Raw genomic sequence first — 27,920 nt, 5'->3', positions numbered from 1 at the left:
ACATTATATAGCCTTTTAATATGCATTGGACCTTTCTCTTTTATATGTCTAACCAATTCTTCCTCATGCAACATAATACCAGTTTTTTGGTCCTCTTTCCATCTCAGTTGAAGTTGATTATATTGTAACCAAGTTAAATTAATCCCTTCGTCCAACAGTGTCTCTAATGTCTTCAGTTGCCATCTGCCCGCATCTGTAAAAAGAACCTCTTTATATAAACCCCCCCCCGAGTGACATTATATTTGTATTCCACATGATATGACCAAGATCCAGCCATAGCGGTATTTTGTAATCCCATTTGAGTCGGTGCTTCTTCCAAACTCTTATCAAAGAATCTCTAAATATATGGCTTTTAAATACTTTATCCACTTTGTTTTCATAAAATAAGTAAGCGTGCCAACCAAATTCAAGATCAAAGCTTTCTATATTCAATATTCCAGTCTTTTTCCTTCCAAACCAATCGTTTGCTTGAGTCAAAGCTGCTGCTTCATAATATAACTGTAGGTTTGGAAGTTTAAGACCTCCCCTTTCTGGAACATCTTGCATAATTTTCATTTTCACTCTCAATTTTTTCTCATTCCAGACAAACTTATTCACTCCACTTTGCCATTCTTTCAATTGTTTATCACTTTTAAGCACCGGAATCATTTGAAACAAAAAAAGAAATCTTGGCAAAATGTTCATCTTAACTGCTGCTATTCTTCCAAGTAAAGAAAGCTGCAGTTTTTTCCAAGTTTCCATATCTTTTTGTACGTCTCGCCACAACACCTCATAATTATTTTGAAACAGTTTCATATTTGATTCTGCAACCTGAACTCCTAGATATTTAATCTTTGATACAATCTCAAAACCTGCCCTCCTTTCCAGTTCGTGTTTTCGATCTTGTGTCATATTTTTAACTATCATCTTGGTTTTTTTCTGGTTCAGTCTAAATCCTGATACTGTGCCATAATCTTTTATAATGTCTTTCATCTGGATTATTGATTCCACCAGCTGTGTTAGGGTAACAACCAGATCATCTGCAAATGCCCTTATTCTGTAATCCTCTTGCCTTATCACTATACCTTTCAAGCTGTTCGAATGCCGTATTGTATTCAACAAGACTTCTAGTGTTAAGATAAATAACAAAGGGGATAACGGACAACCTTGTCTTGTTCCTTTTTCAATTTTAAAATCTGTTGTCAAACTTCCATTAATAATAATCTGTGCCTTTTGCTCTTGGTAAATTGCTGAAACCGCCTGTATAAATTGATCCCCAAAGTCCATCTTTTTTAAAGTCTTTAATAGAAAATTCCAATCCACTCTATCAAAGGCTTTCTCCGCATCCAAGAAAGCCAGCACTGCAGGGATCTGTTTATTCTTCTCAAGATATTCCAGTAAATCTATAACTTGCCTTACATTGTCCTTCATATATCTACCCTCTATAAATCCCGCTTGATCATCGTGAATCACCTCTTGAATTACTGGCATCAACCTGTTGGCTAGTACTTTTGCATAAATTTTGTAGTCATTATTCAGAAGAGATATTGGTCTATAATTCTCCGGTTTTTTAGGACCTGCTTGCTCTTTTGGTATCAAAGAAATATAAGCTGTTTTCCATGATCGGGGTATTTTACCCCCTTGTTGTATATTACAAAATAAGTCTCTAAGTTGTTCCACCATTTCTGCTTGCAAAGTTTTATAATACACTGCAGTCAAGCCATCTGTTCCAGGAGCTTTGGCCGTTTTCAGTTGTTTAATTGCTGCAATTATCTCCTCTACTGTTATAGGGTAATTCATTCTTTCCTTTTGTTGATTAGTAACTTTTGTAACTCTTTTATTTTCTAAGTATTTTTCTATAAGTCCATTCTGTATGTCATCTTTAACATATAATTTAGTATAATAATCTACAAAGACTTCTTTAATTAATTCTTTGGATTCTTGTAGTTATTAAGAAAGTTAATTAACAGCCTTTGTTTGAAAAAGACTGATTTAATTTAGTAAACTAAGGTTTGTACAGACTTTGTGTGTGCTGCGTTCTTTGGGGTCCGTAGCTGGAGCAAAACAATGCAAAATACAAAAATAAGTAAATAAAAAAAGGTGCATATAAGTACTAATAAAAGAAAATCTAACTAAATTTAGTTTGCAATGGTATCATTGACTAAACATATCTCATGTTGCTCCAGTTTTCATCATTTTACCATTTACATAATTTTTAAGGGAATAAACACACACACACATATACACACACACACACTCACCCATCCTATATTCTCTCCCTAATTCTCTTTGTGATTTTTAAAAATTCATCCACATAGACCCATTTAAATGGCTATGATGGTTTATATTTGTAATTATGAGTAGGTTTTGTTGAGATAAAAATAATCTATTTAATAGAAGGAAATAATGTTTAGTATTAAATAAGATTTTTAAAAGATGCTTTCAGTACAGCGACCACTCTTTTAGCCTTAGGCCATGTTTCACCTCTGACTGAAATGTGAAAGAATAAATCTCCGGAAAGATATTTGAAATTTATTCAAATAATAATGTTGAGATAATATGCTATTTTTACTAAACAAATTGGAAAAACTATAATTTGTTTCATATTGGTGTGAAGGTATTTCCACTGTGAAACAGATTTATGAACAGCATATAGCCGTGATGGCGAACCTATGGCACATGTGTCACAGGTGGCACGTGGAGCCATATCTGTGGGCACACGAACATTGCCCTAGCTCAGCTCCAGCGCACATGCGCAGGCTGGCCAGCTGATTTTTGGGCCTTCTGGGCCCACCAGAAATTGGGAAATGGGCTGTTTCCGGCCTCCGGAGGGCCTCTGGGGGGTGGGGAAGGCTGTTTTCACCCTCCCAGGCTCCTAGAAAGCCCCTGGAGCCTGGGGAGGGTGAAAAACTGGCCTATCAGGCCCACCATGCCATCGCATGCCGAAAGCAGGGGGAGCGCAGGGGGTCACGTGCACATGCATGTGGGGGTAAGGCGGGACGCATTGAATTATGGGTGTGGGCACACACACGCACGACCTCCCCGTGTTCCCCCTGCTTTTGGCACGTGACAGCAAAAAGGTTAGCCATCATTGGCATATAGTTTCTCAAAATGAGAAATATTAGAATAAACTAAAAATGAAAATTTCATTTATCCAGAATTTAGGATACAGAGTTATCTAAGTGCTTCGAAGTGTATTTATTCCTTGCTAAATCTGTCAGTTTTTAAAGTGTGAAGAGATTTGAAGCTTTGTTGTTGCAAGCAGCTACTGCAAAATAACTATGCCTCTGTAGTTCCCAATCCTCTGAATCCCCATTACCCCAAATATGAAGCTATTATATAAAGAATCAGTTATTCAAATCATGCAAAGAGTCAGCGGTATCACTAGTTCCCAGAGAAAGAAAGAACAGATCTATGAATCTGACTTCTGGACAGCGGAACCAATGCAAGATTAATACCTTTGTGCCTCAGGTTGCTCACTAGAATACTCCATTATTTATTGATTGCATTCACAGGGTACCAAATTGTTAACAATAAAAGCTAATCAGATAATGACAACTTCCTCTGTCATATAGATTGTTCTCCCTCTAGCTGCATATATTGTCTTCGCGAATCATACCACTATATTTGTGCTGAAAACATTTGTAAGTGCATGTTTTACTTCAATGATAACTTGATGATGCTATCAGGATGCTAAAAGGCTAAGGCTGTGGGGAAATGACAATCATGTGCAGTACATAAACAAAACAATTCCTGCTTGGTTCCTAAACAGGCAACTAACTAATAAAGCTGTGCAGTGATCCATATTTAAAGGCAAAAAGATGATTTAGAGTGTGTTGGGGCCCTGATATTGCACCTGTCATCACCTCCTTAAATCAAAAATGCATGATGGCATCCATGTGAGACAGGAAAAGACACAGCTTTATCAAGGAGTTGTCTGAGTGCTCCAAATCAACTTCTCCTTTACATCCAAATAACTACACAGTCCTATTTGCTAATCCTACCTTACTAAGCAAGTTGACATTAGCACATCAAAAGTCCAAGTAAATGCTTGTTATGTTCTCCCTCAGGAAGAAAGGAGACAGCTTTACACTGGCTTTCCATGTACAAAAAACAGAGCAGGTATGCTAAATAAACATTACTTAGCATTGAGCAAAGGATTTTTAAGTTTTGAAATGAAGCTCATTATTTTGGTTGAATTGCTTTGGAACAAAAGTATCTCCTACTTTGCCAACTTCTTTCTGTAGGACATAGTGCAGACTTCCCTAAATTCCAGATGGATTGGACTACTGCAATGGTGGGATGCTGCATGGTCTCAAGAGTTTGGGCGAACCCTTAGCTCTGATCACTGGCTGGGCCTGCCCACCCACCCCTGTGCTATGTTTTCCATTGTATAATTAACTTTCTGGCTTGTTGGCTGGCCCAGCTGTGATCCGCACCACCTCTGCTGTACTCACCAGAGCTGCCTGAGTTGATTAGGAGCATGTTTTAAGTCCTGTTTCTCTCTCAAAGGGGCTTGCGCGTGCGCTCCCAACCAGCAAAACCTTTGTTAAAGTAAGCGCAGCCCATCTCTGGACTACTAGCTAACTATTCCTTATCTGGCAGATCAGACTGCAGAAATATTGACACATATTAGATAAGATAGATGTAACTACATGAAAGCTGGGTTTTTATCAACTTGTAAAATGGTATTCTGGTTAATTACTGAACATAGAAAACAAATAATCATTTTTTGTTTCTTAATTTTCTGTCATTGAAGTAATACTTTTGGATGGATTGTATATATACTTTTATTGTCTTTCTTCTCTGGTTTGTTTAGCATGGACAGCATTGTCTCTGTTTCAGTGGGTTCATTTGCACCGTATTTTCTGTTAACAAATTAATTAATTAGAAATAACTCATCAAAATTTAAAAGTCAGTATAATTTATGATATTTAAATGAGAACTGGATACAATAATATGCTTGCATGCACATGTACAAAATGCTCACCTTTAACTTACTAGTCAGAATACTTTGAGTTTTTAAAAATCTCTTTAGCATGAGATAATAAAAATATTCTATTAATGTACTCTTAATGATAGTGGGAAAAGGTTATGAACCCTGTCATATGGTTAATGACCTCAGTAGCTTCCAGCAAGTTATTTAACTAACAGTTTATTCATCCTAATTTATTGTCCAATTAATGAAAGCTGAAGCACATTTATGGGACTCAAAAAAGTCTAGAAAAAAAGACATACATTGTGAGTAGGTTTAAGAGAGCATGACTTATCAGTCTATCTGTTTAGCTCTATTTAGGGATTGGGTTTCTGTCCCAAGATTTAAGAATTGTGCCTGTGAAATGACATTCCTTTGTTTGTCCCAGTTACAGATTAGTTCCGTCTTTCAATTTACAAAGAAGCAGAACCAGAAATAATGTTAACAGTCACCAAGAAGTAATTATATCAGATTTTGTTTTTTCTTGAGTTTTGCTACAGCTATTTAATTTATTTAAGAACATGTGAAGAAGTTTGATAGGGACAACCAATGCCTATTAGTTTAGCATTATATTTTTCTCAGTGGTCAACCAAATGCCAATAGAGGTTTTTCAAGAGGACACAGTATTAACAGGTACAAATGCTATTTTGAAGTCATTCATTAAATTAATATCTAGATAAATTGAGAGGATGAGGTATCCAAATTTCTCCAGAGAAAGGAAATGTTTTTAAATAATTTCTCAAAGGTAGAACTTTGCTATAGTTCTAAGAACAAAACCCAATGGAATGACTTCCTCATTATTGTTTCCCTTGGAATTTAACTTTAGAAGTCAGAGCATAAGCAGACACACTGGAGAATTGATTGCACAATGGAAAAAAGAACATTTAGCAAAAATACTTTTTGCAAAAACTCCATTTCACCCATGAGAATTTTTCGAAAATTCTCTTTTCCTTTGAAGGAGTGAGCTTAAACATGGCTGGGGAGGCCAGGTTTCTATTTAACTTCAGTTTTGGAACTTACTGTTAACTTGGACCAACCAGTATATTACAGCTTAGTCTGCCTCACAGGGACAGCTGAAGTAATGACAAAATCAGAAGAATTTTAGAAGAATGCTATGCACAATGACTTACTTGTCTTTCACCATTCAACTTTAGTGGATAGTTCCAGCATTATGATGCAATGAAGGGGGAAAAAGTAGTCATGTGGATCTACTGAGGGAAAAATATAACTATTGGATAATATCTTTATTAAAATCAGCTAAAACATAAAAGTATGTCAAATTCTCTACAATTCTTCCACAATTCTTCATCAATTAAAATATAACAGACACCTATGGGGAAAAAGGCAAAAAATATCCCCTGTAGGAAGTTAAAACCCACCCCTCTCCTAAAAAAATGAAATATTTTAGGAAATATTTCCACTAAAAGGGAGGCAGAAACTTAGCTCCCCCCCACCTTTGTTAATGGGCCATTAAGGCCTGAGCCAGTCCATTCTACATAACAAAGATCTACCTCCTTCAGGCAGAGCCATTTAATTGCCCTTCATTGCATCACCCAACAAGATTCAACCAAACTTAGCACACAGACAACCTACAAAGCTAGCCATGACCTCTGACAGCAACCAATCAGGATACTCTTCCTGTGCTCCAGGAAATTCAAAGTCAGAGAGGGTATAAAACCCAGTGACTCTCAGCATCTCTTCCCTTTTTTTTCACCCAAGATCTACAAGGATATGTGATCCTGTTCATCAATAAACCTTCCTTCCAAGCAACTTCCATGAATCCAGTGTCTTTTTCCCCACTTGGAACTGAACCCAGAAGGATATTTCTTCCAAAACCCCAAATTAAATTATATATTATAGCCATGTTGTTCTGTTCAGTCCCAGGAACATGTTCACACACTAAATTAATTTCTCAGTACTGGTTTCATTTATTATTGTATTCTTACACAATTTAAATTGCTTTTCCCTTGCCAACTACCAGTTTGGCTGGCTTCAAAAGAGAACATCATTAGGATCAATGGCTATTAGCCTTGATTGCAGGGTGGCTATTTCTGAAGGCTATCCACATGAAGACTTTCTTTTATAGTTGGTTGGCCACTATGAGAGCAGATTGCTGACTATGGGACAGGAGTCTAATCCAATAGAGACTGCTTATGCTTTTATATTCCATCTCTGAAATGTTAGATTTCATTCTTTGTCTGTATAATGTTTTAAATATAGTTTTATATTATAGTTTTAAATATTTCTTCATATTCTCCCCTTATGGAGATGTCTTCCAAGAAGAAAAAAGAAAAAAAGAAAAAGAGATAACACACAATTCTTTTTTCAATGGAGAATTTTTCAGGTGTTCTCTAAATTTTCTTTCTATTTTCCTTTTTCTAGAAATGTTATTGTTCTGACTTAGGCTTCCTTAGAAAGAAAACAGCACAATCTTAGTCCTGGCAAACCTCCTTTATTCATACGGCTGTGAATTATTGTCATTCACAGTCCAAAAGGCTTCTCAAATAGTCTTTAAGGGAAATGTTTATAAACACCCACCTTATCTCCCTTGGAATGCTGCCAGAGAACTAATTGCCAAGTGTAGGACAAGGTCAAACTTAGCACAGAGTCAAACAGAACTTTCCAAAGCTTTAACCGACCTGCAAAAGCTTCCTTTTACTTCCTGCAAAAGTTCACGTCCTGTTCGCTCCTCTTTTATGACTTATGGGAGGGGCAAATAATCTCCAAGCCTTACTCCCAAGTCAACCCTGTTTTCTTAACTGTTCTTGTCTTCTGGCAGCTCTGCGCATGTGCACACTGGGAACAGTCTCCCGCTGTTCTTCTGCCTCGCTGACTCTGGAGACTCCGGAGGCAGCAAATAACTAGCAGATGGCCTTGACCCCCTCTCTGCCTCTGACTCAGTCCTCGTCTGAACCTTCCCCAGACTCCAGGACTGGCCCATGTTCCTCCCCAACCTCCTCACTGTCCGAATCTGCTCTGTTGGCCGCTGGTGGGCCACAACAGTTATGTCTAGAATACACACATTAATTCAAGTGGGGTTATAAGGTATTTTTAATGAAGATATTATAATACTGACAACCTTTCACCCCCACTCCTAATGATGACCCCTATCAGGAAATTTGCTTTTGTCACAGACACTGTATTCAACCATTTTACTGAATGATTTATCATGCCTCCACATTGCTTTTCTATTTGGCCCTTGTCAGGTGAGTGTCTATCAGCTCAATGAAGTTAAGCTTTCCCTAAACATATACCATTTCACATTTGCTTATGATGAACAGTACTTGCCATATTTTACCCCTTCATCTTATTTGCATACTCCATCTTTTTAAAAATATTCTTTTTATTGCAGCAAAATGGTTTGAGTAGTAAAGAAAGCTTGGTACACTCCAAAGTACTGAAATGAACAACTTATCTAATGCTGCTTTTATTCATGATGTTGGACCTGCTGTCACATATTTCCTTGCTATGATATTGAGGCTACTCTATGGAACTGTCATCCTAGCATTACGTTTGTCCTTCATATCTTCACATGTTGCATTCAAATAGGCATTCTGTAAATACAACTGCTGATAGCTACTTTCAGAAATAGTAAAGTAGGAAACATTGTTTTACCCAGATATTAATACAATTGTCAATTATTATATTATTGATAATCTTTCTTAATCTCATTCATCCCCATTACACTCTCAGAGCTGGAGTGTTGCTCAGAGATTTAAAGTGCACTGGTTGTCCATTTTATTTATGGTAAGGTTAATTGTCCAATTTGTTAGAAACAATAAGATACAATTAGCAGAGCACTTTGATACTTTACTTCCAGTGACTGAAAGATGATTACCTTGGAAAAATAATAAAGCTCAAATCTTAGTAAGGATCTAAATTATACTTGTTGAGTTGTGAAGAAAATCAAATTCATTTTATCCCTATTTGTATGTGCCAATTAGCTAAGTATTAATCAACCTTCTATATAAATGGAAATGAAGGTACTAAGCTCTTTTTTTGTGAGATAATGTTTTCTCATTAATACAAGTACAACCTCCTAACACTTTTTATGTTGAAAAAAAAAAGCTTTTTCTGCACTAAAAAAACAACCACAACATGAAACCACAGTCATTTATGAGCATTTTATTGTTTAGCTTCACTATTACCAACCAGAGATGGACTTAACAAATATTGATTCTCACTATGACAAGACTATTAGTCCACGTTCACCACCTCCTCTTTCTTTTTTTAAAAAAATAACCCTTTTCTTTCCTTCTCCATACATAAGCACAATTTCTCATCATATGCATCTTAGCTGATCCCAAAAGTCAGCATAAAATATTTTTAATCTGATATTTTTATTTAGTTTCTACTATATTCCTCTTTAAAACACTTTTCTTAGTTTAGGAAAATGCTTTGTTAAAATACAAAATAAATCGTAATACTGATTTTTACACTCATTTTTCACTCTTAAGTACATAAGGAATGCACACTTTACACTGTGTGGCTAAACTGTCAGACAATAAAGGATTAAGCGTTCAGTTACAATTGTCCCTGTTGTGTAGAGAAGGATTTATCAATATATTTTAATTGTAAATAAAGAAATTTATTGCAAGTTTCTAAAGGAAAGTCTGATCTGTGAAAAAATAACATCAGAACAATGGGGAGTCTTGATTACATATATCTGTATTTTTTTAAAAATGAAAAAAAATCATTTTTTGTTTTAATGACTTAATTCTACAAGCCTTGCTTATAGTGAATGCAAGGTGGGGGAGGGGGGACTAGTTTGAATAGAAAATATTTATACTTTGTTTTATCACTTCCACAATTAAGAAAACATAATTGTACACTTTTGCAGGCAGTACATGTGCTAGCTGAGCACTTGCTCCTAGCTGACAAAATGAGACATACAGCCACCTCAGAGACTGAGACAAGACAAATGTAGTGGGAATGAAATAGGATGGGAGCCAAACCCCTTCAGCAGCTTCTACCCCCCTCCACACCATCAATAAGCTTTTGACAGAGGGAAATGTCAAGAAAAGTTGCTGAAAGCTAACTTATACATTTCATAGATGGAGCGTAAGGAAACGGTTTGTAAAAAGGCTCAAATGAATGTTATCCTTGCTATCTTTTAATGTTAGAAAACTAATTAACATTTCATCGCATGAGACTAGAGTGCTGTAAACAGAAGAATAAATCTCAACCTACCAGTAATGGTAAGCACTCTATCTGAGCCCTTTTCCTTTCTCAGCTATTGAATGCTCCGGTGGAAAATGAATGGCGGTGGTTATATCTGAACAAATGGTTTGCTATTTGCTCGCTGGCTTTACACCAGCTACAGATCCCCTTCACAAAGATTATTCATATTTAAAATATTAAAGCGTTACACTGCGCATTTAATAAATATTTTTATTACAAACTCTCTGAGAGATGCAATATATTTTAAGTCTCCCAGGATTTGTAGGTAAAGTCAGCATTGCAGATGAGGTCTTTAATGCATGCACATTTGTAACTAATGGCCATAGTTTTGGCATCAGGCACTAAATCTACTTTATTGTGGTCAGTAAAGTTGGTCTGGAAGGCAACATTGAAATAATTGATTCTACCTGTTTATTATTAAAGCTACCAAATGGAAGTTACAAGGCTGCAAATAATATTGGCTAGCTTTAGCCTGTGAGATCTCCCTACACCAATATGCCAGGAGCGATACTACATTTACAGACAGAAAACGGAACTGCCCTGGTTTATTCCTGAAATTATACCTGATGTTGATTCTGACTTTGGATATACTATGTTACAGTTGAGATTTGCACCGGTGAATCATATAATCAAGTTTCAACTTGTATGCAGGCTTCCATACAAATTGGACCAATGGCATTACTGACTGACCAATTGGGTGAAGAGCTATAATTAATTTAAGCAAACCTATGTGTCCTGTCTCAGGCACACACTCACAAACACACAGTTGAAAATTTTACTGAGATGTTTGTGAAACACATAAAGGAAATGTGAGCACAAATACACATACAACAAAATTGAGAAATCATCTTCCCCAAAGCCCAGCAAGCTTGTCCTAAGAGGATTCCAAATCCAATCTTTTCTTATTTTACAAAATTGTATTGTGTAGCAGCGTAGAAGTGAAGTATAATAGTTAAATATATATACATGAGAAAAATTTCATTTCAAATCTTCCTTAAGCTCTGAACTTATCTTGGGCAAACCATTTTGTAGGAGGTTCAATTTATTCTAAAATGGTAGTATAAAACTAAAATTTCTTTAACTAGCAATTAAGTACCTCAGAGCCAAAATGGGAGAAATACTTATATTACAACATTAATTTTGAAGACTGGTGTATTTCAAAAGTGAGGTAAAGAAACCGAAGAATTTTCTGCTCAATTTCATTGGTTCAGAATGTTGCAGTTCGTCTCTCATTCTTTCACAATTGCAATTCTTTGGAAATCAACCTGTAACTATTACCAACGAATAGATTCCTACTATTATGCAGTCTCTTAATAGGATGCATAATGCTCACTTATATTTTCTGTTGTATGCTTAGCCCTTTCATTCATAATTAATCTGATACTTTTTCTTTAACTTCACTTGTATATATTTACTCAATTTACTCAATTCACTCAATTCACTCAATTTACTCAATTTACTCAATTCACTTGTATATCTTTGTATTTCACAAGATCTACCATCTTTATTCAGATCTATTATAACCTTTCTTTTTCTTACAGATATACAGCATATCCAATTTTTTTCAGTAATTCATGAACTTTACCATTTACTTTTCTTTGCAAATGTCTGAAGCAATTGAGATTTCATCCATATGATGAAATTTGTGTTCTATCCCATATGAACTGCAATGCCACAATGCAAGAGCAAAAGGGTGGGCTTTTATATTGCAACATTATGGTGTATTTTTCATGATTTGATTCCCTTGCAAACATCCATGTCATTTTACATTCCAAATCATAATCTGTCATGTGCCATGGACATCACCAGATACTGACTTCCTGCCCATCATTGACAAACTGAAAATTTAACATTATACTTTTTAATAAGACAGGTAATAGTTGTCATGCTACATACAGCATTTCCTTTTTTTATGGTAAAAATGATACTAATCATTTTAACAGTTCAGCCAACATACAATAATCACAATAAAAACACAGATTTATCCCAAACATGTTCAGGCTATTTTATGCAAGCTTGTCTTTAATCTGGTGAATTCCCTGTTAATTACCGTATTGTTCATATTCCACTAACTAGGAGCTATATGTTATGTACTGATATATAGGATAGAGGACGAAGTGGTGCTGTCAAGCATCAGAGAAATCAGATCCAGGCAATTCAAATGGGTATAAAGATTTATTATAATCTTAAACTCTCTACAAGAATCTGAACTACTAACAAACAAGACAATTTGGAGGTAGATAAGAAATTCACGGTTGGCTGACTTAGATCTCTTCTTAGCCTAAAGGAACTCATGACTCACGATGTGTCTGACTCCTCCTTCTGGCTCAGCCTGTTATCTCCTACAGGTGCATTTTTCAAAGCTGGATTTTTTTAAAATAAAAAGATCTTTTTCAATCCAAAAAAGAATAATGAAGAGAAAAATAACTTCATTAAGTCTGAGAACAGATAACATTCTCATATGTATGATACGTGGAACCTCTTCTCTCCTAAATGCAGGACCAGAAGTCAATATTTTAAAAATTCATTTGCTATTACAAAATGTTATGAAACCGCAATATTCTTGTAGCATACAAAAAGGTATCTTTAAGTGATATCACTTTCTCTGCACTTTTTCAGGAAGGATTTCTTGAATCTAATCATTCATTTAAAAAGTTGTCACTAAGGATGGGTAGGGGTACAGCAGACCTCTTGCTTAAGCTAACTGAATAAAAAGATTAGTTGGAAACGATGTATACTTTTGCTAGAATATATCAGTGTCATATTATGCAAGAGAGAGCTACACATACTACAGCTGCATACTAATATGCACATACTATTGCATACTAAAGTTTAAGCAGTCTGTTTTAATGCATTCCCAAATGAACAGAAGCTGACACATCCTATGTATGGTACTAAGCTGAACATGATGACTTTTTGCAAATTTCAGTGTGTGCTTATTATTTTGGTGCAGTTGTTTACAGATTCAAAATAAGGAAATAGTGAATATGACACAGGCAGAAGGTCAATGTTATATCCATATTTTTTGGAGTATAAGACGCACCTTTTTCTCCCCTAAAAGAGGGTGGAAATGTTGGTACGTCTTATTTATTTATTTATTTATTTATTTATTTATTTATTTATTTATTTATTTATTTATTTATTTTTATGCAATTTATATGCTGCCCTATCTCCGAGGACTCAGGGCGGCTCACAACGGTAAAATGCACAATTCCTGCCAATATAAAATTAAAATCCCAATTTAAAACAATTTAAAATTCATTAACCCCCTCCCCCATCAATCCAGGCTGTGGAACAACCAGGTCTTCAAATTGCGGCAGAACAAGCGAAGATCAGGGGCCATCCAGAGCTCCAAAGGAAGCTGGTTCCAGAGGGTGGGTGCGCCCACAGAGAAAGCTCTCCCCCTGGGGGTTGTCAGCCGACACTGTCTGGCCGACGGCAGCCTGAGGAGACCCTGTCTGTGGGAACACACCGGGCAATTGGGAATTGTCGCTGGCTGCAGGGGGTCCGACAAATATCCCGGGCCTAGGCCATGAAGAGCTTTGTAGGTAATAACCAGCAGCTTGAACCTCACCCGAAGGGCAACCGGTAATCAATGCAAGTCGTGCAGGAGTGTAACATGGGAGTGTCAGGACACTCCCATCACAACCCGCGCGGCCGCATTCTGTACCAGCTGAAGCCTTTGAGTGGTTTTCAAGGGCAGCCCTAGGTAGAGAGTATTGCAGTAGTCAAGACAGGAGGTGACCAGCGCATGAGTAACAGTGCATAGAGCATCTTGGTCAAGTAAGGGCCAAATATAGCCATTTTTGGCCTCCCAAAGCCCCGCCCCGCTCATTCCATTTTTGTGAAAAACAGGCCCGCTTTTCACACATTTTTCACAAAAATGGGAACATTTTTGCCCTCCCCCAGCCCCCAGGAGCACTTTGCAGGCCTCCCAAACCCTCTGTGTGCCTCATTTTTCTTGCAAAAACGGGCAAAAAACGGGCCCGTTTTTGCAAAAAACAGCACGCAGAGGGTTTGGGAGGCATGCAGAGTGCTCCTGAGGGTCAGGGAGGGCAAAAACCTTTTTTTTTTGTTACTTACCTCTTTGAAATCTTGGTGCATCTTATACACTGGTGCATCTTATTGTCCAAAAAATATGGTAAGTAATATTGTTGGGTAGATATTTGTACCACCGCAATATGCAATGAACTGTGTGCTCTGTTATGTAGACCTGACCAATTTTCAGGCAGTGCTACAATATTGTTTTTGTCAGATGTAAATGCCTTATTCTCTAATGTGTAAATAGTATATGAACGGGGTATCAGGGGTTAATTTATTCTTCACTTCTTAATGTATTCATAATTCACCACTCCCACATCTAGCTCCACCCATTGTATATATAAGGAGCTGTATGCACCCATTTCCTCGCTTCTATCTGTGAATATTCAGTGAATATAGAATGCCTAATGTAAATAAAAGGAGAAATATTTAAACCTTTAACTCTTACTAGATTTATTGAGTCTGATCCTGAAAATATTGCAACAAGCTGGTAGCAGAGGATGGTTAATTGACTCAATAAAAAAATTTAAAAATGTCTAAGAGAGATAGGCCCAACACCAGGGCATACAGCAAAGAAATGGAAACGGACCAAGAAATAATCGACGAATCCACAAACGCGATTTCGAGAGAATCCGAAGAATACACCACTGAAGACGAAGAAATAATAGATGAAAATGATGATCGGGAGGAAATCAAAATAGAAAACAACGAACTCAGGTCAGAGATATTAAAACTATTAAAGAGCCAGAAGAATGATGAAAGCCTCATCGCGAACCTCCAAGATATGCTGAAGAACAGCGGAGCAGCGAGAGAGAAGCACATCACTACTGAAAAACCAAAAGACCCAAAAATAGTGAGTGATATGACTGCAGAAAAAAATACTATGAAGAAGAAAAACGGTGATCCCGCGCGAAATTTTGAATGGCAGCCATCTTGGTTTCAACAGACCTCCAGGGTGAGCGAAGCAGAGCCAATCAGAAAACCCGATTCAAAATTTCTGGCGCGAAAAACATTAACAGACAACGAAAACGAAAAAGAAGATTCAAACACCTCAGAAGAATCAGAATCGGAAAGTGAAGGTGATTCAACAGATAATCAGATAAAATCAGCAATGAAAACGCTTTTTGCTGCATTTGGGCCAAAACTAAAAATCACCAAAAAGCTAACTAAGAAGCAAGCGAGCAAGCCAATGCCTCAAGACCTACCCGCTCCCATCCTGACTACGAGAGCGCCGACGCCCGAACCCAGAGAGCCATGCCGATACCGCCCCACGCCACAAACCGAAGCAAGCACCAACGCTCTCAAAAGAAGAGGAAGAGCAGCCACCATCATCAGGACTCCCAAGATCGAGCCAGAGACCGATTCGTCTGAGGAGGAGCAGAACGAGCGAGCCACAACGACGAGAACCTCTCACGACGACTCCAGGGACGAAATGGACAACGCGCATGCGCAAGACTATGCAGACGGTCCGGGAAGACATGAATTGCTGAGAAGACCGTGCAGACTCGTTGCGAGCATCCCCACGCCGTTTTGTAACTTTCAGCATTTACGAGACCACGGACTACCTCAGGTTGTAAGTAATGGACCTAATAATGTCGGAAACTTACCCAGTGACTTCCCAAAGCTGAGGATAGATGGCATTAATTTACAAGAATGGTATCAGCAGCTACAGGTTGTCTTTATGAAAGAAAACTTACTGTTTTTTATCACTAGTCCCCCAAAAAGACCTTGGACTCTAAAATTAGACTGTTTACACCATAGAGCATTTTTCTTATTAATTTCTAGTGTATCTCCTGCTATGTATCACAGCATTAAGCAAAATCTGACTGTTTCAGAAATTATTCAATGCATGTTCAATTTGTTTCACAGTGACAGTGTAGCTACTACCACAAGGATGTCTAAAGATTTCTTTTCATCTAGGATAAAACCAGGGGTTTCCATAAGTGAGCACTTAATATCTTTAAACAAAATAAGAGCTGAACTGCATTTAAGGGGGGAGGTGATTTCAGACCAAACAATGAAAAGTGTTATCATCAACTCACTTGACCCATCTTGGGATAATTACATGACACACTTAGACACAATCAATCTAGGATACTTATCCATAGAAAGTCTATCCAATAAGTTAATAGCAGAAGACAATTCAAGGAGGAATCGTTCTAACAATCACATAGAACACAAACCATATAGAAAAGTAGCTTTTCAAGAAAAATATAATGAAACATTTAGATGTCACAACTGTGGATCCAGGGAACACAATAGAAGAGATTGCCCCAAAATTTTAAAAGAAAGACATAGGTCAGAATACAGAAACAAATACAATTATAGACAGTCTTCCATTGATAGACATAGATATAGAAGCCCACCAAATTACAAAGAGAATAGAGGGGGCAGAGATAATTCAAAGGATAGAAAATCTGGTTCACTGAATGGATTAAATAAACAAGACAACATTAACATACAGCAGAATGAGAACAATAATTGGCTTATTGATTCTGGAGCAACTAATCACACCACTAATAACAAAAATATATTATCTTCATTTGTAGAAGATAAATTTGTAATAAAGGTAGCTAACCAAGAAAAGGTTCAAGTATTAGGTAGAGGGAATGTAACCTTACATTGCCTAGGAAAAATAGAGGGGGTATTACTAATACCCGAAATACCTCATAACATACTAAGTGCCATAAAACTAAGCAGGGATTCTGATATTAACATTGTTTTTTCTAAAGGAAAAGCGACTTTGGAGAAAAATAAAATAGATATAGGCACTGTGATGATTAAAGGAGGCCTACCTTATCTAATAACAAAGGAAAAATGGTTGCACAACATTGATTCAAATATGGAAGATTGTATTGAAGTAGATGATGAAAACATTAGCAACAGTGACAATGATGAATGTAAAATATCTCATGATCACAAAGATGCACATAATGAAAAAAAACCAAAAATAGGTAAGCCAATTCATGATGAGTGTGCTCACATCTTACATAGGAAGTTAGGACATGCCAGTTTTCCTGTAGTACAAAAAATGACTGAACACGCAGAAGGTGTTAAAATAAAAAATTGTGAAAACTATTTGGAATGCTCAGTATGTAAATCTACAAAACTAAAAACTAGCCCCAGGCCAAGAAAATCAACTAGGTCAACCAACAAAATTTTTGATTTAGTACACATGGACTTAGTTGGTCCACTAACTCCATCAATCACTTATAGAAAACGTTACTTCTTGACCATAGTGGACGATTATAGTCGCTATGGATTTGTTTATACACTAAAACACAAAGATGAAACTTTTCAGAAATTTAAAGAATTTTATAAACGCACAGAAACACAACACAATATCAAAATAAAACAAATCATGACAGATAGGGGATGTGAATTCATGTCTAAAGAATTCTCCCAATGGCTGAAGGACAAAGGAATGTTACATTACACATCTAGCCCATTTTCTGCGTTTCAGAACGGGATTGTAGAGAGAAAGAACTCAACGTTACAAACCATGATTAGATGCACATTGGAAGATGCTGGCTTAAGCAAACAATTCTGGTCAGAAGCCCTACATTATTCCAATTACACACAGAATAGAACCTGGTCCAGCATTGTAAATAAGACACCATATGAAGTGATGTATAATAGGAAACCAAAATTGGCACACATGCACATATTTGGAGTCACTGCAGACGTACACATACCTAAGCAATTAAGAAGAAAGGGAGAAAACGTGTCCAGAAGACTCAGATTTATGGGATATGAGACAGGCACTAAAGGATACAGATTCATTGATAATAATAACAAATTTATAGTTTCCAGAACAGCTGTGTTCCATGAGCAGGCCAACTGGTCTAAAATACATCTTAATGAAATATTTCCAAGTAACAACAAAAATACAAAATCTCAAGAGAAAGGGACTATAGAAAAGCAAAATGACAACAAACATAGAAACAAAACCAAACATGGACAAATAGCCAACACAAAATAAAGACAGATACATTAACAAAAAAGGAAGCAAGATATTTGCATGATAATAATAGTAAACCTGAAAAAACAATTAGAAACACCAGAAATCAAATGCCAAATAAATACAAGGATTACATAATGCATATGGATGGTGAATCAACAACACCTAATACATATGAGGAAGTGTTAAAACTTCCTCGTAAAGAAAAAGAAAAATGGGAATTAGCAATGAAAAAGGAAATGGAAAGTTTACAAGGATTAAACGTATTTAGACCCGCAATTGCACCAAAAGACAAAACAATTATTGGTACTAGGTGGATATATAAAATTAAAAACTTAGAGGGAGGCAATACCCTATACAAAGCTAGACTAGTTGCACAAGGTTATGCACAGAAATATCCGGAGGACTATACTGACACATATTCCCCCACAGTAAGAACTGAGAGTGTCAAAACAGCTCTAGTAGTAGCATCAGCACTCAATCTCGATGTATTCCAATATGACATACAAACTGCGTATCTACACGCAAAACTAGATAAGGAAATATATGTAAGAGCACCTCACAGTCAATACACAAACAAGAATGAGACTTGGTTGTTAAACAAGAGTTTATACGGGTTAAAACAATCTGGTAAACGATGGTATGATTGTTTAGTAAAAGTACTTAAAACTATGGACTTCAATGCTACTACTGCTGATAACTGTTTCTTTGTTAAAAAAGGTGATGATTACATAGAATTTGTATTGATCTATGTGGATGACATTTTATACATAGGTAAACATAAAGAGAGAAGAGAAACATTTGTAACTAAGTTAAATGAACATTTCTCATTGAAATCTTTAGGCAAAGTAAATAAGTATCTTGGTGTTCAAATTAATAAGACTAAAAGAGGATTCAAACTTACTCAGAGAGATAAGATCATAGAGCTCTTAAACAAATGCAATCTAAGTGATGCCAAACCTTGTGATACTCCTATGCAGACTGACTTCCTAAGAAATGCTGATGAATCATCCCCTGAATTCAAAGATAACACGTTTTATAGATCAGTCATAGGCTCACTTCTTTATATCTCTAATTGGACAAGACCTGATATCGCTTTACCCCTCAATTTATTATCCAGACATGTCAGCAAACCAACAATGTACCATTGGGAAGCTGTTAAAAGGATATTAAGATATTTGAAAAATACACTAGACTTTTGTTTAATGTTAGAACCTAATAATAATAAAGAACCAAACCTCACATGTTACGCAGATGCGGATTGGGCTGGAGACACCTCATGTAGAAAAAGTACATCCGGTTATATATTCCTCCTAAATGACTGTCCAGTTTACTGGTACACTGGTAAACAAGAATTAGTGGCCACTTCAACGACAGAAGCAGAATATGTTTGTTTATCTAAAGCTGCAAATAATCTTGTATGGTTTAATGATTTAATTTCAGATGTTTGGAAAAAACCTGCTTTACCTTTTGTTATGCATGAAGACAATAAAGCAGCTATTGAAATATCTAGATCTGACGCCATTGGACAAAGGTCCAGACATATAGATATAAAATTTAAACATGTGAGACAATTATCTCAGGATGGATTTATTAAAGCAGTGCATTGTGAAACATCAGAACAATTAGCTGACATACTGACAAAGCCTTTACCTATTAAACAGCATAAGTACTTGACTTCCAAGTTATATGTTTTGTATTGTCCTGAGTCTGAATGTAATTGGTGTAGCATAACGAATCGGCATTTAGAGGGGGATTTGTCAGATGTAAATGCCTTATTCTCTAATGTGTAAATAGTATATGAACGGGGTATCAGGGGTTAATTTATTCTTCACTTCTTAATGTATTCATAATTCACCACTCCCACATCTAGCTCCACCCATTGTATATATAAGGAGCTGTATGCACCCATTTCCTTGCTTCTATCTGTGAATATTCAGTGAATATAGAATGCCTAATGTAAATAAAAGGAGAAATATTTAAACCTTTAACTCTTACTAGATTTATTGAGTCTGATCCTGAAAATATTGCAACAGTTTTTTTCCCCAGCAACATAATCTGAAACACACATTTAAGACTACTACTACACACTTTGAGAAAAGAAAGATATAGCTGTTGGAATGGCCTTTGCAATTTCCAAATCTGAATCTCTTACTCAAAATCTCTGGCTATCTCAAACATGCAATGTACACGTAATAGATGTAAGAAAACTCCCGAATTGGAAGAATGCTGCAAGGAAGAATGGGAAAAAGAAATGAAAAAGAAGAATGGAGTCTCTTATCTTATTGCAAAAAATGTTTGGAAGCTGTTATTTTTGCCAGAGGAGATATTGACTGGAAGACTGTTTAATTTCCCCCCCCCACTTGCCATGTTCTTATTGGATTTCTAAATATCTGCACTAAATGGTAATCATACATTTGCAAAAAGAAGTCATGCTTCACTTTGCACCATTATTAGTTGCATTATCTTGTGTTTGCTTAGAGATTTATTGAACAACTCAGGTATTCCTAGACTTTTGCATACAGCCTATACATTGTAGAGCTTCAGATCTGCTTGGATAAAGGTGCTATTGTAACAGCCATGATATTCCGTTTTGGCATTAAATCTGAAGTGCTGAAGAGCTCTAATACATGAGCACAAACAGAAACACACCCACTCATACCACAGGTACATTAAGTATTTGTAGCAGGACCTGATAACTTTCTCAATCACAGCTTCTGTCTATGATTAAAGGGGAAAAAAAAACAAGACAAGAAATGAGATATAAAATAAGAACAAAGATCACTTGTAGCATCAGTACAAATAAACTTGAAAGGAACATGGTGTACACACAAATAGTCATAATTGTTTTTATCATCTTAGTTAATATGATTATGAAAGTTGGCCCATAAGAAAGGTTGAGTGCCAAAGAATTGAGACCTTTGAACTATGGTGCTGGAGAAGACTCCTGCCAGTCCCTTGGACTGCAAGGTGATCAAATCAGTCAGTCCTAGAGAAGATCAACCCTGACTGCTCTTTAGAAGGCCAGATCCTGAAGATGAAACTCAAATACTTTGGCCACCTAATGAGAAGGAAGGACTTACTGGAGAAGAGCCTAAAGCTGGGAACGATTGAGGGCAAAAGAAGAAGGGGACGACAGAGAATGAGATGGCTGGATGGAGTCACTGAAGCAGTCAGCATGAGCTTAAATGGACTCCAGAGGATGGTAGAGGACAGGAAGTCCTGGACGAATGTTGTCTATGAGTCGCGATGGGTCGGACACGACTTCACAACTAACAACAACAACAACAATATGATTATTCCACAGCATTTTATAAGTGTATAAAAATGAGTGTGCTTAGGTTCAGTAAAGCTTGTAAGACTCACCTCCATACCTTTAGCATGCAAGAACTAGCTCAACGTGTGAGGATTTTGCTTGTATTCAAGCTCATATTCACATTCTGGCTGTACTGTTGAGGTCTACATATGTGAGGATATCTGTGGGCTAAAGTTAGCATTCTGTTTATGAGGTTCATGTTCCTTCGCACAGTCTGTATTGATCTTTCCACATGTCCAAAAAGCTACATTAAATGGTCACCCTATGTAAGAATGACATTAATGCACAAACTGTATTTTGTATTTTAGATGATTTTAATGCGAATTGACCATAACATTGTTGAATGATATTTTGAACTACAAACTGTGCTACAAGAGCCATGGTGGCACAGTGGTTGGAATGCAGTATTGCAGGCTAATTCTGCTGACTGCCAAGGGTTCAATCCAAACCAGCTCAAGGTTGACTCAGTCTTCCATCCTTCTAAAGTTGGTAAAATGAGAATCCAGATTGTTGGGGGTAATATGCTGACTCTGTAAACCAGGGGTGTAAAACTCAATTTCATTGAGGGCCACATCAGGGTTGTTTGACCTTAGGGGGCCAGAGTGGGCATGGCCAGGGTGGGCGTGGCCAGCTTGATGTTTCTTGTGTCAGGGACACCTAGGGTGGCACAAGTGCTCTGCCAGAGAAAATGGGCTCCCAAACTCCATTTTCGTCTGCGATAGCTTCATGCAACCCTCTGCCAGAGAAAAGAGAGCTCAGGAGAGCCGTGTGAGACCCTCCTGAGCTCCATTTTCATTGGCAGAGGCACCATGGGCCAGTCCTTCACTGTTTCCAGGGCAGCCCTGCAGGTCAGATCTAAGTACCCCCGTGGACCAGATTTGACATCCCTGCTGTAAACCACTTAGAGAGGGCTGTAAAGCACTGTGAAGAAGTATATAAGTCTAAGTGCTATTCTTATTGCTACAATATTTTAATAAAAAAAGGGTTCTCTATGCATCATCATCCAATTTTATGATGTCACATATTTAAATAATCATTTTCTTCACATGCATTAACTACGTTTGCTTGTAGTTGAAAACTTATTATTCATTTAATTCTTGTAAAAGATATAGTCATGATGTTTTCACATAAATATATCTACTGTTTATCCGATGTTGTAGTCTTACTGACATAGAAAGGAACCCGAAGTTTTCCATCACAAGAGTGCTTAAGACTTATGTACATACAAAGTCACAGTAAACTTCATTGTTATTAAAGTTATTTATTCTTGTATGGGATAACCAAACACCACTTTAACCTATCCTGAGTTACTAGGCTTTTCTTTATAGTATGATTGAATTGGCCGGCCTTGAAATATACAGCTTCTGTGCATGTTTCAACAGAAAAGCTGAAATCCAATTACACGGTCTTATACAAGGGACTATGTGTGGCCTGACAACTTTATCATCATGTAGAGAAATTACATCTGAATTGTTATTGTGGTTTCAAAAAAGATAGCGAAGAGTAAACACTTATTTCTCTAGATTTACATGCTTGTACTGGTTGTTCTGACAGATTGAAATCAGGAGTTTAAAATTATTTTAGGCACTCTTAAAAAAATCAATCATGACAACAACAACAAATCTTTGTGTTGACACAATCATTTAGCGTTTTGTATGTAGTCTAACATTTGCCAGTAACCACATTGTAATACCATTCTATCAAATATTTAGGAAAAATATTGCATGTTCCAAGACACTCTAGCTACATAAATAGTTACTAAAAAATCCACATGTCCACAGACTGAAAATGTTTTCTTTAATTAGATAATAAATTAGATATATGAGACAATAATTTCACAGCCTTTCAGGTATTATTTCAGACTAATTTATCTCTGATTGCTTAAGTACAGGTAGTCCTTGACATCCATCCATCATTGAGACCAGAATTTCCATTGCTAAGCAAGGCAGTTGTTAAGTGAGTGGTGCTCAATTTTATGACCTTTTTTGTTATGGTTGTTCAACAAACCACTATAGTATTTAAGTAAATCATGTGGTTGTAAAGTGAATTCTGCTTCCCCCATTGACTTTGCTTGTTGAAAACCACAACAATTGTAAATACGTCACTGCTGCCAAGCGCCTGAATTTTGATTAAACAACTGTGGGAATGCTGCAATGGTGGTAAGTGCAAGGACCGATCATAAGACACTTTTTTCAGTACTGCTCTAACTTCGAATGGTCACTAAATGAATGGTTGTAAGTCAAGGACTCTCTGCATAAACTTAAGAGTTTCGAATGAAGTTGGTAAAATCAGTGAATCTGATGCAAACTGATGGAGATTTGCCATGATAAGCATGAAGTTAATTTGAATGCTAGGACTTCAGGTGCTGAGAATTGGTAATTCGCAGGATGTAACAAGAGATCTTGTTAATAACATTGTTAATGAATGGACTATCAGTATTACCAAATGCCCAGAAATATTCATGTATGTTCCCCTATGCACTTCATAAAAGATTCTCAAAGAGAGTTTAGATCTAGTTTATTCTCTAATTTTAATTAGAATTGATGCTTGTCGTCCTTGCTGTGGGTCAACCAAGCATCGGTTGCTCCCTTTTCCTGTTATGGAGAATTAAAAAAAAAAAAAGAAACCCACTAAAGCAGTGACATTTCTATTCTTCATATGTTGTTTTACTGTTAAGGAATCTTACTGCTCTAACCTTGGTGTTTGTCTAGGCTGACCCTTAGGGCTTTTATAACCTTTTTGTAAACTTAACTGCCAATCACCAGACAGAATGCAATTAATCTTCAGAGATGAAGTAGACCTTTCCTCCAATTTTGAAAGCAAGAAAACAGCCTCAGGTATTTAGGTAACTGCTTGAACTTTTCTAATTGGTACAAACTGTCTGTAATAATCCCAGTTTCCCTCTGCTGACCCCAGCACTCTGCTATTTTAAGCTAATACACTTATCATGATGTTATTCAGTGATATATGATATGAGCAAAAGGCCCTGAAATTGTCTAGGATTTTGAGACTGACATCTCTCTAGGCTATTGCACTTTAAAGTACATACAGTACTGTTAAAACACATATCCTGATACATTTAATTGTACCTAATATAAGGATACTGAATGCTTAATGTTTGTTAGCACCAATCTGCAGATTTTCAAAGAGGTGTTTCACTTCAGTGATGCTGAAAAGCACCTGTTTGTAGTCCCAAACCTGCTTTTTCGGGAGGCAAGTCGACTTTCTTATTTTTTTTCTTTGGAGATGTTTCGCTTCTCATCCAAGAAGCTTCTTCAGCGCTGATTGGGGGGGGAGTGGAAGGATTTATATTTTTTGCAAGCCCGCTAGTCATTTGTATCCTTTTAGAAAGTCATTGAGCCACTTGGACATTTATATGTGTCCTCAGGGTCACCTGAGTAGTGCAAATGGTTCCTGTAGCCTGCAATTTTTTTTCCTGGAAATCCGTTCATACTCTTTGCAAAGCAGCTTCCCCTCACCTTTCAAGCATTTTGGGTGACTTCTGGAAACTCTTCTGGCACTTTCAGTTGCTAGAAAGGGCTACTGCAAGTTTCTGCCAGAGGAAACAACTGATACAAAGAACCTTGATGAGACAAATCAAAGTATTCTGCATCTTGATGAGATAAATAGTACCATCTCTGATGTGCAAAGCACCTCATTGATATGAAATGTAGCCACCTTCCCTTGCCTGTTAGTTCCTTAAATGCAAGCAAAGTGTCACTACTTTCCTTTTACAATTATGTGATCGTACAAAGGAAAATCTGTGGTATCCGCATAAAATAAAATCTTTTCAAACCTGTAGAAAGGGAATTTAAATACCACTGGGATTAATATACAGGATATGTATCGGACTCAGCAGACTCTGAAGTCAAATTGGGACATTTAAGCTAAACTGGATCACTGTGGCTTCTTCTGCTGAAGTGCAATTTCTTCAAAACTACATCCTTTGGAAAGCTTTAGAAGCAATTAAGCACTTCTGGGGACTGCAGAGAAGCAGTTAGTAAGCTATTATTATTTTGCTTTCACTTTTCAGAGGTTAAAAAAAACCTCTGGGGAATAAAACCCTAGAATGGCATGAGAGGGAAATTAGGGTGTCTTCTAATATAGAGAACGGCTTATCAAGGCATTACAATCACATTTCTTTGAGGAAGAACTATAGAATCATATACTTTTCAACACAATATATTCTATCTTTTGTAAATTCTGCTGTACCTAAGTAGAAACAACTAAAGAAAGTTGACAGAATCAGTGAGAATGGAGTTATTAGTAGCTTATGTATCTTCTTGGTCCTTTTGTGTTTCAAGCATTTTTTAGTTTTCCCATTAACTCTTTTTCCATCTTCTTAGCCTCTTTCTAAATTTCTTCCTTGCATATATGAATCCATTCATTCTTATCCTGCTTCTTATTTTAGAAAATAGCTTGACACTATATTAGTGGGTCACCTCCCTTTTCTATTTGGTTAGTATTATTACAATCCCATTGGTCATTGGCAGATTTTGTTGTGATATGTTATTTTATTCTATCAGTTATTTACTGTACATAAACATTTGCTGTGCTAATACAGTGTGTTGACTGGAAAAAAAGCAAATTTAAGAGATGAGAATACAATTCACAGACACATTGAAATAGAATGTATTTCTTTTTTTTAAAAAATACTTTATTACATTTCTACAAAAACATAAAAATTATTAAATAGGAAGAAGATATGGGAAGGTGAGGTGCAAAGGAATAAATAAAAATGAAAGAATATCAAACTTTCTTTGATACAGATTTAAAATCCTTTTTACATTTTGATCTAAAATTCAGAATTTCTAATTGTAATCATAAACCTATTTGTAATAGTCAAATCCCAAAATTAATGTAGCAGGTTTTTCAGTTTGTAGCAAAAAGTCCAAATATGGTTTCCACATAGAAACAAAGTTAGACAAAATCTTTTCTTTAATCAAACTAGTTACTTTTGCTATCTCTGCCACTTCCCTTAACTTTATTGTCCATTCTTTAATGTGGAAAGCTATAAGACTTTCTATCTCTGTGCACACAATAGTCTTGCTACAGTTATTATAGATGGAAACAAAGTCCCACATTTTTTCTCCAATTGCTTACCATCAAACATAAAAGAAAACTTCTGGTTTCAGAAGTTTTCAAATTGTAAATTTGTTTTAAGAATTCTCTGAATCAAAGTACATAATTGGTCTTAATAACTCCTATCCTTCTTACAAGTTATACCAAGGGTGATAAAAGTGCCTTCAGAGTGATTACATTTCCAGCGTATGTTGATACACCATTATACATCTTTGATTTCATTACAATTGCATTATCCTGTAGAAATATTCTTTCAATTATAGTTCAAAGTAAATTACAATCGTTTATTCAATATGTTCTTCCACTAATCTAGCCTTATGAATAGAATGAATTTCTAGGCCATCCCTTGATGGCAAAGATAATCCTCAAGAGTTTTCTTCTTACCTCAAAAACATCATTGGCAGTGCATTACTGTAAAATTTTTGATTTTTTTCTTATTTAAACACAAAGATACTATTGGGTTATTTTTATATTTTGAAAGATATTCCCCACCAACCAATATGGCAGAATAGACAAAATAGTCTATAGTTATCAAAAACCGGATTAGTATTTTCCTTACAGAAATGTAAGTGATTGAGGGAAACTAAACATAAAACTGTCACAGGAATATAATAAATATTAAGATGTATAGAATCACATTTAATGAGGGTAAAGGTTCATTTTCTGAGCTTGTTGGTTTCCGAATATTTCTTTAGCAGGCTAGGTAACATCTTTAGCAGAGATTAGGAGAATTCACATTAGATTAGTATTTTAAAGGTGTCTTAGCCAATCCAAATTTTTAATCTTTTAGAGTGTCTATTATACTTGATATTTTTGAAAAGTCATCTGATTTACAACTGAACCTGTTATTTGCTGTTTTAAAAAAATCATTACTAAACAACAATAAAATACAATAAAAACATTTTCAAATAGTAGCTTTCCATTATAGGTAGTCCTCAACTTACAACGCTTCGCTTAGTGAGCGTTTGAAGATACAATGGCATTGAAAAAAGTGACTTATGACCAGGGGTGAAATGCTCCTGGTTCGGACCAGATTGCCCGATCTGGTAGCGATGGCAGCGGGTGGTTCTGAGATCTGGTAGCAAAAATCCCTGCGCTCCCCCCTCCCCATGCCCAGCTGAGCCACACGATCATCAGAGGCTTTTTTAAAAAACTTTTAAAAGCATTTTTTCTACAACTTCTTCTGCCAAAAAAATGCTTTTTTAAAAGTAAAAAAAAAGCCTCTGATGATCGCGCAACTCAGCTGGGATCTCAGAGCCTTTTCAAAGCATTTTTTTCTGCAACCTCTTCCCTGAGTTGCCTGATCATCAGAGAAACTTTTCAAAGCATTTTTAAAAACAATCAGGCAACTCAGCTGGGATCATCAGAGAGACTTTTAAAGCATT

Source organism: Pituophis catenifer, unplaced genomic scaffold (assembly GCF_029215685.1).
Source record: "Pituophis catenifer annectens isolate HBS135680 unplaced genomic scaffold, rPitCat1.0.hap2 SCAF_4, whole genome shotgun sequence".
Lineage (NCBI taxonomy): Eukaryota > Metazoa > Chordata > Lepidosauria > Squamata > Colubridae > Pituophis > Pituophis catenifer.
The sequence above is the reverse complement of the archived record's forward strand: the minus strand, read 5'-3'. Positions refer to the sequence as shown.